The sequence below is a fragment of the Mustelus asterias genome, chromosome 8, assembly GCF_964213995.1.
Source record: "Mustelus asterias chromosome 8, sMusAst1.hap1.1, whole genome shotgun sequence".
Classification (NCBI taxonomy): domain Eukaryota; kingdom Metazoa; phylum Chordata; class Chondrichthyes; order Carcharhiniformes; family Triakidae; genus Mustelus; species Mustelus asterias.
In genome coordinates, this window is record NC_135808.1 from 38,835,504 (window position 1) to 38,848,957 (window position 13,454).

Genomic DNA, 13,454 nt, shown 5'->3' on the forward strand with positions numbered 1-13,454 from the left:
TAATGAGGGGCATAGATCCACTAGATAGTCAATATCTTTTCCCAAAGGTAGGAGAGTCTAATACTAGAGGGCATGGGAGGGGAGAGAGACAAAAGGGTCCAGAGGGGCATTTTTTTTTCCACACAGAGGGTGGTGAGTGACAGGAATAAGCTGCCAGAGGTAGAAGAGGCGGGTACAATTTTGTCTTTTAAAAAGCGTTTAGACGGTTACATGGGTAAGATGTGTATAGAGGCATATGGGCCAAACGCAGGCAATTGGGACCAACTTAGGGGTTTAAAAGGGGGCAGAATGGACAAGTTAGGCTGAAGGGCCTGTTTCCGTGCTGTAAACCTCTATGACTCACTGTGCAACCATGCGCCCAAAGCGAGTGACTGAACAAGATAGAAGAATGGAACAGGATGAAAGTGGAGTAGGTGGAGGAAGACAACACACAGGTAGGAAAGAAGTAAAGAGAGAGAGGGAGAGAGGGGAAAAGGAGAATAGGGAGTAAATTACTTACCACCTCCTGTGCCTCTCTATCCTGTGTCCTTCTCTCCTGTGTGTGTGCTGATCTCACCATTGCACATCATGGCTGCCTCCAGTCAATCTACATAACTATAATCTGTTCGTCCAGGAACCAGTCTCGTAAATCTCTTCTGTACCCTGTCCAAAATTCACAGACAGGGGAAAGGAGGTCTTGGAGGCATTTGAAAAGACAGGAAACATCCAGATCCCCCTCCACCCCACACACACACACACACACACACAGAGCTCAACAATAGGAAATCAGCAAGAGTCCTCAGACATTCTGCACTTCCAAGATAATTACACCTAAAATTTAAAGTTTTTAAAGTTTATTTATTAGTTTCACCAGTCGGCTTACATTAACATTGCAATGAAATTACTGTGAAAATCCCCGAGTCGCCACACTCTGGCGTCTGTTCGGGTACACTGAGCGAGAATTTAGCATGGCCAATGCACCTAACCAGCACGTCTTTCAGACTGTGGGCAGAAGTGAGAGCACCGAGAGGAAACACACACAGACATGGAGAGAACGTGCAGACTATGCACAGACAGTGACCCAAGCCAGGAATCGAACCCAGGTCCCTGGCACCATAAGGCAGCAGTGCTAACCACTGTGCCACCGTGCCACCCTCACCTTCCCAAATTCAGTAATGATCCGCCAACAAAACTCAGCCTGTAAATCAGAAGGGAAATGCTTCCAATAAACACACTCAATATCCAACACACAGCTCCAATCAAACAGCTCAGCACAAAGCACCGAGTAAACAGGTCTCTCAGCTGGATCTTCTCACACAGCATAAGGGGCATTCCCACACCTGATTCCCCACAGGATAGTCAGACTGCCTGAACATTAGTGTGGATATTATGCAATGTAATTATTATAAATTCTGCTCCTTCACTCACCATCTCCTCACTTGGTTTTCAGTCCCTACAGGAAGTGAAGCAGCTGTGAAAGAGGAAGAGGAGGGAATGGGCAGAGTGGGTGGGCTCTCTGATTGATGTCTCTCACAGCCAATCCAAATATTTCTAGAGTAACATGAGTTTCCAGAAGCTTGGGAAACTGACCGGTGAAACGGAGGCGACTTTGAGCAGCAGATCAGGTGGGGATTTAAACTTGTCTTTGTCCCATCTGAATAAAACTCACTTATTGCAGCTGCTGTCTCAGTTCCCCTGGCAAACATTTGACAGAGATTTCTAGTGTGGGAATAGCATTCTTCATCCTCGGAGGCTTTCAAACTGACAACATCAGTGTGGGATGCATAACCTCAGATGTATCTGACAGCACATTTGAAGCGAAAGATCCACAGCATCCAAGGCAGTGATGATGTGCAGTGGTGGGATCAGCGCATGTACGGGAGAGAAGGATGTGGAGATGCCGGCGTTGGACTGGGGTAAACACAGTAAGAGTTTTAACAACACCAGGTTAAAGTCCAACAGGTTTATTTGGTAGCAAATGCCATTAGCTTTCGGAGCGCTGCTCCTTCGTCAGATGGAGTGGAAATGGAGATTTGAGAGCAGATTTCCACTCCATCTGATGAAGGAGCAGCACTCCGAAAGCTAATAGCATTTGCTACCAAATAAACCTGTTGGACTTTAACCTGGTGTTGTTAAAACCCTTACAGGAGAGAAGAACACAGGAGAGAGAGACAGAGGAGGTCGTAAGTAATTTAGTCCCCTGCTTTCCACCTCGCATCTGTTTCTTCTCTCTTCTTTCCTATCTCAGTTCTCTCTTCTGGGCATTACTCCCCTTTCATTCTGTTCCACTCTTCTCCATCTCTCTCTCCTCCTTACAGAAATAGAGAGGGAAAAAGCCATGGAGGGATTTGAAAACAAGCTCAAAAACCTCACTAAAGCTAACACTGAGCTTTCCTGGGAAGAGTGGGTTATTCCTCTGTTTTATTCCTGACAGAATGTGCCTAAACAATAGAACTTTCATGAGTGAATGAAACAGAATGGTTAATCAGTCGTACTGATTGAGGACAATCCCTTAAGATGTCCATTGTACATCATTTCAGCTGACACCAGGGACTTTACCACCTTTCACAGCTTCAGGAACCCAGACACAAAGACAACACTGACACCTGCAGCTCCAACCTTAAATCAAATTAAACTTTTGAACTGCCAGTACAGAGGGAAGAACATTCTGTGCACAACCTTGGGATTTAACCCTCTTAGAAACTGAATCTAATACAACCAAAATATACATTATTGTCAGCTGTTGCTTAGTTAGCACTCTCGTCTCTGAGTCAGAAAGTTGTGGATTCAAGTCTCACTCCAGAGACTTGGGCACTGAGGCTGACTGAGTGCAGTACTGAAGGAGTGCTGCACTGTCATAAGTACCATCTTTCAGATCAGTTAAACAAACACCCTGCTTGCTCTCTGAGATTAATTTAAAATATCCCTTGACACTAAATTGTCGAAGAACAGGGGAGTTATCCCAGATGTCCTGGTCAATCTGGATCTTGCAATAAACATCTCAAAAACAGACTATCTGGTCATTATCACATTGGTGTTTGTGGAAGCTTGCTGTTCAAAATTGGCTATCATGTTTCCTACATTACAACAATGACTACCCTTAAAAAAAACATAATTGGTTGTGAAGTGCTATCAAGAAGACAGGTTTGTGAAACTAGATATATAAATGCAAGCCTTACTTTCTTAGGGAAACATTATGCTTCCTGTGCACTGGAAATTCTAAACCCATTGATGGTGAAAGTATACCAGCCCATAGAATCCTACAGTGCAGAAAGAGGCCATTCGGCCCATCGAGTCTGCACCAACCACAATCCCACCCAGGCCCTATCCACATATCCCTACATATTTACCCACTAACCCCTCAAACCTATGCATCCTGGGACACTAAGGGGCAATTTAGAATGGCCAATCAACCTAGCCCGCACATCTTTGGACTGTGGGAGGAAACCGGAGCACCCGGAGGAAACCCACGCAGACACAGGGAGAATGTGCAAACTCCACACAGACAGTGACCCAAGCCGGGATTCGAACCCAGGTCCCTGGAGCTGTGAAGCAGCAGTGCTAACCACTGTGCTACCGCGCCGCCCACAGTGACACTGACCAATATATTGTGTCTTACTATTGGCTATTGAAGGTTTCAGTTAATAGGAGCATACGCTGACAAATCAGGTAATTTGTGCTAAGTTTAAAAAGTGAATTGATGGTGAGGTATAAATCTATATCAAAGACCGATATAACAGCAGACAGGCAACAACAGGTTTTCACCAAACTTTGAATCAACGAAAATAACAAAGTATTTGAAAATTATAAAAGATGTGGAGAATGCTGGGAGGTGGCAGCTCCCCTATGTGAGCACTGGAGAGTAAACAATACAGACAACTCTCAGTGTAAGGGAAGCAGGTGAGCCGGTTCCAAGTCCTTAAGGTAATGTTGATGTTTGGTGAGAGAGGAATAGATGAAACAATTCCAACACATGTCACATTATAAAAGGGTTTGTCTCTCATGTGGCTTCACTGATGTTCCAGGAGGTCCAACAACTGTGTGCAGATTTTATTACAGAACTCACACCGATGGGGTTTCACTCAGTGTGAGAGTGTTGATGGTCCAGATGATGGCCTGTCTGTGTCATGTCACACACCTCACACCTGAATGATTTATTTTCTCCCCAGTGTGGAACTGCTGGTCGCAACCGCCCCCCCCCCCCCCCCCTCCGCTACCCGCCCCAACCCCCACCCGCCCCGTGAAAAAAGATTCAAAATTATTCAAATTTCAGGATATTAAACTAAAACTAATTCTCCTGTCTTCAGCTCTGACGTCGGCATCTCCAAGACCTGATGAACCTCAGGCCTCCCATGCATGTGCTGGCTGGGGAAGTGCTACGCATGCACAGTTTTGATTTTTTTATGTCGAGCAGGCCCATGTGCTTGACCAACAGGACTTGGAGCTGAAGACAAAGGAGACATGTGCCTGCACAAAAAGTAAAAACTCAAAAAGGCACAGAAACCCTGGCTGAAGCAAGGTAGGAAGGGAGAGGTTAAAAAAACCAGGCGAGAGGACAGGGAGAATGAAGTTCTCAGTAAGAGAAGATAGAGAATAGAGGAGGTGTGCCTTAATTTTTTTTTATTGTATAGATGTGTGCCATGACACAAAAGTTTGGAAACCACTGGATAAAAGCAAATTACTACGGATGCTGGAATCTGAAACCAAAAGAGAAAAAGCTGGAAAATCTCAGCAGCTCTGGCAGCATCTGTAAAGGAGAGAAGAGCTGACATTTCAAGTCCAGATGACCCTTTGTCAAACCCTCCCCCCACATCTTCATCTATCACAGCTTACCCTCTGATTTCAGCTTCTCTGCCGTTTGGCCATTCACACCCTTTATTCTCTCTCTATGGACTGCCATTAGCAGCCTTTTTTCCTGGTTTCTGTGGCTTCGACTCATCTTTCATTCCTCACCCTGCAGTATAAATATCTCCCACTTTCTGTGCCTTTTAGCTTTGACAAAAGGCCATCTGGATCTGGACTCGAAACGTCAGCTCTTTTCTCTCCTTACAGATGCTGCCAGACCTGCTGAGATTTTCCAGCTTTTTCTCTTTTGGTTTTGGAAACTACTACTCTGATGTATTAGGAGCTTCAATAAGTTTGTGAAGGCTTTGTCACAGAGCTCCTACTTCAATGGTTTCTGCCTTGTATAAATGTGTTAGTGTAGGTAAAAATGAGATGTGTGCAAATGCTTTGCTGTACTTACTTGGTTGCTCCCCAGTGTTAGTGCCTAGTGTTAACATACCAAACTTGATGGATGTGCAGCTTTTCCCTCGTCTGGATGCGTCTATAATTTTTGAGCTTTATTGTCAGTGTAAATGTTTGGTCACATATCTCAGAATTGAATGTTTGTTTTCCCATTTGAACTATCTGCTGTATCAGGAAAGATGCCAACCTTGTGAGGACTTTGTCACACCTTTCACACTTGAACAGATTTTCCTCAATGTGTTCAGTGCACCACGAGTGTCAATCACTGTGAAGGTTCGGTGAATTTCCCTGTGTGAATTTGCTGGTGTACGCGGAAGCTTGATAACTAGATGAACGATTGGTCACATGAGTCACATGTGAATGGTCACTCCCCTGTATGAAGGCGATGGCGATTCACCAGAGCAGACAATTGTGCAAAGCACTTATTACACACCTCACACTTCCCAGAATGAATGCATTGGTGTACACGGAGACTCAGTGACTATATGAATGATTTATTGCACACTTCGCAGGTGAATGGTTTTTCACTTGTGTGACCATGTCGGAGAGTGTGGAAGTTCAAAGAACACAAGAAAGATTTGTTGCACATGTCACATGGGAATGACTTCTCCGTTGTGTGAATGCATCAGTGATGTACGAGCATTGATAACTATGTGAAGGCTCGACCATGCACCTCACACTTGAAGGGTTTCTCCCGTGTGAATTTAATCTGGACAAATGCAAGGTGCTGCATTTTGGAAGGTCTAATGCAGGAAGGAAGTATACAATAAATGGCAGAACCCTTAGAAATATTAAGATAAAGAGAGATCTAGGGTTACAAGTCCACAGTTCCTGAAAGTGACAACACAAGTGGATAAGGCGGGTCAAGGAGGCGTTTGGCATGCTTGCCTTCATTGGTCAGGGCATAAAGTCTAAAAATTGGCAAGTCATGTTGCAGCTGTATAGATCTTTCGTTAGGCTACATTTGGAATATTATGTACAGGACTGGTCACCACACTACCCGAAGGATGCGAAGGCTTTGGAGAGGATACAGAAAAGGTTTTCCTGGATGTTGCCTGTTTTGGAGAGTGTTAGCTATGAGGAGAGATTGGACAAACTTGTTTTGTTTTCACTTGAATGTCAGAGGCTGAGGGGCGACCCAATAGACGTTTACGCAATTATGAGAGACATAGATAGAATGGATAGTCAGTGTCTTTTTCCCATGATAGAAATGTCAATTACTAGGGGGCATAGGTAAAAGGGGGAAAAGTTTAAAGATGTGAGAGGCAAGTTTTTTTACACAAAAGGTGGCAAGTGCCAGGAATGCGCTGCCAGGAGAGGTGGTAGAAGCAGATACAATAGCAACGTTTAAGAGGCATCTTGACAGATACATGAATAGGCAGGGAATAGAGGAATATGGACTGCGTAGGGGCAAAAGGTCTTTAGTTTAGAAAGACATTATGTGTCGGCACAGGCTTGGTGGCTGAAAGGTCTGTTCCTGTGCGGTATTGTTCCTTGCTCTCCTGTAACACCAATATATCCACAGGTGAGAAACCATTCAAGTGTGAGGTGTGTGAGAAATCATTCTCCAAGTTATCGAACCTTCATGCACATCAGCTCATTCTCACAAGGGAGTTACAACAAAGATTTTACCCACTCCTCTTATCTCCTGAAGCACCAACAGAGACACATTGGTCCAGTCTGAGATATACAACCAAACATTAGAACAGACATCAATGTTTGTGTAACAGCAACACAGTCACACTGGAGAGAACCCATTTCAGTATGAGGTGTGTAATGCGGACCACATGCGATTATTGTATCTGGTGAAAACCCGTCATACTCGCATATGTAGGAAAATGTACAATGTGTGACCAAATCTTCAAACAATCTTCAGTGCTCCTGATATACTGAAGCATTCACACGGGGGAGAAGCCATTTACATCTGAGCAGTGTGACAACATATGCTTGCAGTCAGTATTCCGTGTAGACCAGCACAGTGACACATGGGAGAAACCCTTCAAGTGTGAGGTTTGTGACAAAGTCATCCAACATAGTAATTAAACCGGCTGGTCCATCAGAGGATCCACATCGGAGAACCTTTCAAGTGTGAGATTTATGGTACAGTTTTTCTGAAATCATCAAAACTCCCTGGACACCAGTGGATCCACACTGGTGAGAAACTATTCAGCTGAGAAATATGTGACAAGACTTTCACACAGTCAGCATATCGCCTGGTGCATTAACACACTCATGCAGTAGAGAAATCCTGTCTGTATTGAAGACTTAACACAACCGTCAAACCTCCTGGAATGTCAGTCAACCCTGTTCGGGGACGCGGTGATGTTGTTTTGTCAGTGGATTCGTCAGTGGATTCGTAATTCAAAGATCCAGGGTATACTCTTGGGGACTTGGGGGTCAAATCCCACCATGGCAGATGGTGTAATTTGAATTCAATAAAATAAAATCAGGAATTAAGAGCCTGATGATGACCATGAAATCATTGTCAACTTTGTAAAAACCCACCTGGTTCAACAATGTCCTTTAAAGAAGGAAACATGCCATCCTTATTTGGTCAGGCCTACATGAGACTCAGTGGTTTACTCTTAAATACTTCCTCAAGTGCAATTAGGGATGGATAATAAATGCTGGCCCAGCCAGTAACTCCCAAATCCCGTGAACAAATAAATAAAACATGGGAGACAAATGCAGTGTGACGTGTGCCAAGATCATTTCACCTGCTCCTCCTTTCTCCCCAAACACCAACATCTCCACATGGACTTGTGGCCAACTCACCTGCTTCTCTTACACTGAAAGTTGTCTGTGTTGTTTACCCTCCAATGCTCACACTGGGGAGCTGTCCTTCCAAAGCACTGTCTGTCTCAGCAGTGTCTGAATCCAACCTCTCCCACCATCAGTCCAATTGTTTCAAGAAGATCAATTTAATCTTTGACTCGTTCACCAACCATCACCAAAAGACATCAATATGTATAGAAGCTTCTGCTTATTCACAGATGTCAGTGTGTCTCTGGGATGATTTCCTCAGCCACAGGAAGATGATGTTTCAGGAGAACATGTGTCAGGATTTTCTCTGCTCTGGACAAGAGGGAAATACGTCAATAGTTTCCACAGCATGATTTATCTCCCTTCTTGATGATAGTTACAGTTGTCACTTTCCTGAAGTTGGGGGGGTGAGTTCATGGAGTCTTGACGTGAGCAGAAGTCCACCAGCTTGGAAGCCCTCAGCTGCAATTCCGTTGGGGCCTTAGGCTTTGTTTTTCATCTGCTTCATTGTTGCAGCTCTCCCATCAATGGTGACTCACCCACGGATTCTACCACATGCACTGGGGGATAAACTGGAGGGTATCAGCTATCACTGTGGACTCATGGTTGAGTTGTTCAAAATGTTCTTTCCAGCGTTAACAGATGGCATTGTCATCATTTCAAGAGAAACATCATCCTGTGAACAAAGGGGATTTTGTCCATTTGACCTCAATCTGTAGATGAGCCTGATGATTTCATGTCATCATGATCAGAAATTGTTGGGTTCATTTTCCCACCACTTGTCCTTTAACTTGGGCGGCACAATGGTTAGTACTGATTCAATTCCGGCCTCGGGTCATAGTCTATGTGGAGCTTGCATATTCTCCTCACGTGGGTTTCCTCTGGGTGCTCCAGTTTCCTCCCACAGTCCAACGATGTGCAGGTTAGGTTGATTGGCTATGCTAAATTGACCCTAGTGTCAGGGGATTAGCAGGGTAAATATGTGGGGTTATGGGAAGAGTCTGGGTGGGATTGTGGTCGGTGCAGACTTGATGGGCCAAATAGCCTCCTTCTGCATGGTAGGGATTCTATAATCTTCAGGATTTATCTTTGGTAATTATTCTTCAGCTGTTGATATGCTGCCTTGTGAAATTGTGACTTTGAGTTGCTCTGCCAGGCAATGAAGGCTGATCATTTTTGAATTTATTTTTACTGTTTGTGGGAGCTTGCTGTCCAACAATTGCCATATCTCTTACATTGCAACAGTGACTCAATGACCACATTTCAAAAAGCATTCCCTTGGATGTAAAGTGCTTTCGGACAACTTGTGATTGTGAAAGTTGATACATAAATGCAAGTATTTATTTCTTAGGGAACTGTTCTGCTTCCTGTGAATTGTCAATTCTAAATTTATTGATGGAGAATGTATACCAGCCCACAATGACATTGACCAATATATTGTGTACAGGACTCTTGTTGTAGATTCCTGAGTGTTGCAGTGAATAGGAACACACCATGCTAACAAATCAGGTAGTTTGGTTTCAGCTTAAAATATGAATTTATTGAGTTCTAAATTTATACAGAAGATTGATAAAGCAGTCGACATAAAACACAATATTCAGATTTTTGCACAAAATTTTGTATTAACCAAAATAACAAAGCATTCGGAAATGACTCAAGATATTTCCCAGAACATAAAATGAATATTGGAAGAGTGTAAGGTGAACCTATCACACTGTTATCACATCGTGGTATGATAAGCTGAGGGAACACAGGTCTGTAGAGCCTCACTTTACTAAGGATAGTAGTCCTCCCAGTCAGGAGAGTACAAACATTATGCATGGTATTCAAGACGTTTCTTTAAAATCCCTGTGCCTTAGTCCGGTTCCCAAATCCAATGGTCAGAAATGATACCAACTTTAGTGGCACAGGATGGAGCTCATTTCCATCATACAAAAACTCCGATGGATACAGAGATCATGTGGGTTCATGGACCAATCAGGTTCCATCCCTGGAAGACGCTACCCCCCCCCCCCCCCCCCACCAGTCGAGTTGACAGCGCTTTCTAATTTCCAACTCTCTTCCCTTTGACCCTCTATTCATCACAATGCTTCTGTCGCCATCAATCTGGTTTATCTGTGTTGTACCACCTGTAATCACCTCATATCCACTTTCTACATCCATGTTCCCAAAATTACCTTTACTCTTCCTTTCTAGTCAAAGCTACTATTTTCTGCTCATCACTAATTTCCCTTCAGTAGATGGTGGTGAGCTGCCTTCCTGAACCGCTGCAGTCCAAACTGCTGCAGTTAAACACTTGCTGCTGTAGTTTGTCAAAGGCTGAACTGATACAGCTGATCCGGTGTTGCATCTCCTCAACAATGGAGATCTTGTGATAGAGGAGGCTGTCGCTGTCTGGGAAGTGTTCAAGATATTCCAGAGAGGTTCCGAAGAAGAATCATATGGGAAACGCGGAGGTTCAAGGTGGAAGTTAAACAGCCTCTGTTCAGGGGCAATTAGGGATGTGAAAAAAATGCTGGGGTTGACCAGAAAGAAAAGGAAAGGTAATTTTGAAAATGAGGATGGATATGCTGATTGTATGAAATCCTGGTCACACATCTCTTATCTGAATGGTTTCTGTGGATGTGAATGTGGACCTGCTGCTCCTTTAGGAGATCAGAGGAGTGGTTGAAAGCCTTGTGACAAACATTGCACCTGAAGTGATTCCTCCCTTGTGAATATTCTGGTGTCCCAGATGATTTAAAGTTGTCATGAAAATCTAGATTGTAAACCTCACATTTGAATAGTCACTCTCCAGTGTAGATCCTCTAATGGAGCTGGAGGTACAACCAACTTGAGAATGAGTTATTGCACACCCACACTCAAGTGGTTACTCCCCATTGTGATTATGTTTTTGTCTGCACAGGGCCAATAGATTGGACAATGATTTGTTGCACACCTTGCACGTGACTGGTTTCTCCCCCTGTGTGAATGTGTTGGTGTACACGGAGGTTCACTAACTGCGAATATGATTTGTCACACACATCACATGAGAATGGTTTCTCTCCTGTGTGAATGCGTTCATGTATACGAAGAGTGGACGATTGTGAGAATGACTTCTCACACACTTCACAGCTGAATGGTTTCTCCCCAGTGTGGGTGCGTAGGTGTGTACGGAGGTCCGCTGAACACGAGAATGATTTGTCGCACTGCTCACACATGAATGGTTTCTCTCCAGTGTGAATACGGTGATGTACACGGAGGCTCGATGATTGTGAGAATGATTTGTTGCAAACTTCACAGGTGAATGGCTTCTCCCCTGTATGAATGCGTTGATGTTTACGGAGGTTCGATGACCATGAGAAAGATTTATCGCACACCTCGCATGTGAATAGACTCTGCCCTGTGTGGACGCGTTGGTGTACGGCAAGGGTCGATGACTCCGAAAATGATTTGTTGCACACACTGCATGTAAATGGCTTCTCCCGAGTGTGAACGCGCCAGTGTTTCAGCAGAGCTGATGATTCCGGGAAGCCCTTGTTACACACCTCACATGTGAACGGCTTCTCCCCAGTGTGAATGCGTCGGTGTTTCACAAGCGCCGAGGAACGTGTGAATGTATGATCGCACATCTCACAACTGAATGGTTTTTCTTCCATGTGACTGCCCTGGTGTTACAGGTGGGACAAGACATGCACCTTAAGTGTTTGGAAATCTTATGAGCCTGTATATCCCTCCTCACACATCTCACATTTGTAATGCCTGTCCATTGTAAAAATGAGTCAATGGTTTATGCAGCTCGATGAATTATTCAAGATCTCACCACATTTGGAGACCACTGTCCAATTTCTCTGTGTTGAGCAATGCTGTGAAGGGACTGGATGTCTTCCCAGAGTTGAGCAGTTCTTCCCTGGATAATGGTCAGAATCTATCTGCGTGTCTATCCTCTCTGGTGTCGTATGGAGCAATCCTTCTGTAAAACAGAAAAAAGAAAACATGATTTTCTCCAACTCCTTGTGCACCTTTCCTCAATTCGAGACTGTTCCACAGTGAGTGCCAGTCTGTAGTTTCCCCTGCGTGAGGTTCAGATGCAAGTCCTTTCTTTTTCCTCACACTGTCCTCATGACTGTCACACATCATCTTTCCAACACGGATACTGGATAGGGACCAGGAGCATACAATGTGGCTACTTTCTTTCTTATTCCCAGACGTCCATCTTCCTGAAGCACCATGAGGGCAATGGAAAAAACATAGTGTAGAATGAGCTCTTACTTCACTATGAATTCACTTGCTGGGGATGACCAGTTGTATCCTTAGAGTATGTTTTTTTTATTTAAAAAAATTCAGGAAAAATCATAGAAACCCTATAGTGCAGAAGGAGGCCGTTCAGCCCTTTGAGCCCGCATCAGCAACAATCTCACCAAAGCCCTATCCCCATAACCCCACTGCTAGTCCCCTTGATACGAAGGGCCAATTTAGCACGGTCAATCAACCTAATCCGCACATCTTTGAACTGTGGGTGGAAACTGGAGCACCTGGAGGAAATTCACACAGACATGGGGGGAATATACAAACTCTACACAGTCAACAAGGCCGGAATTGAATCTGGTCCCTGGCGCTGTGAGGCAGCAGTGCTAAGCACTGTATCACTGCTGCCCAAATGTTTTGAAATTTTAACACTTATTCTCCCAATTATTTGAAGAAAACCCACTTGGCAGAAAGTGCAAGAAAGCTAAGGGAAATGTTGCTTCAGTTGAAGGGTTCTGATTTATCCTGGGAAATCAGATACACTGCACTCACTCAGACTGTACATCCCAAATTCAGCTATCAAACCCAGCACTGGGCAAAACTATCAAATCCAAGCCCAGGCTTTTGGGAAAGGCCGAGGCCTTCAAGTAAAATCCTAAAAGAAGGCGTTAAAAGACATTTTAATAAATGTGTCTCTGCCCCTCCCAGATAATTACACCTCACCTTCTCATATTCAGCAATGACCCATCAACAAAACTCAGCCTGTAAATCAGAAGAGAAATGCTTCCAATAAACACACTCAATATCCAACACACAGCTCCAATCAAACAGCTCAGCGCTCTGATTGACAGCTCCTCTTGACAATTAGAGAGCGACAGGAAGCGGCAGTGTAACCCACAATTAACATGTCAATCTCTCGGTATTGCCAATCACAGCGAATGGGGATGGGCTTCTCTGGAACGCAGCCCCGCTCAGTTTTGCGCAGCCGCCTTCCAGACAGATTCTAACCCGATCGGAACTACATTACCCATACTGCATGTGGCTCCGGGGCCTGCGCAGTGAGGAGCGACAGTATGGAATCAGGCGGAGAACCAGCCCACGATGCCTGATGGGAGTTGTAGTTCTGTCGCGCGCAGCTGTGGCTGGCTCCCAGCGTTCGGGAGTTGGAATGTGAGGAAGCGCGAGCCCGAGCGGCTGAATCGAATTGAAAAGCAGAGATTGACCCTTGGTAGGAACCA

The 13,454-nt window shown here is 44.5% G+C and overlaps 1 protein-coding gene across 1 annotated transcript in view; it reads right to left on the minus strand.

The window, feature by feature from the left end:
• Nucleotides 1-13,045, minus strand: part of LOC144497082 (uncharacterized) — a 41,469-nt gene extending 28,424 nt beyond the window's left edge. Inside the window, exons 1-3 of the mRNA XM_078217837.1 lie at nt 12,940-13,045; nt 11,792-11,941; nt 500-642 (exon numbers count right to left, since the gene is read on the minus strand). The gene's annotated coding sequence lies outside the window, so the exon portion shown is untranslated. The remainder of the gene's footprint in view (nt 1-499; nt 643-11,791; nt 11,942-12,939) is intronic.
• Between the last annotated feature and the right edge of the window lie 409 nt (nt 13,046-13,454).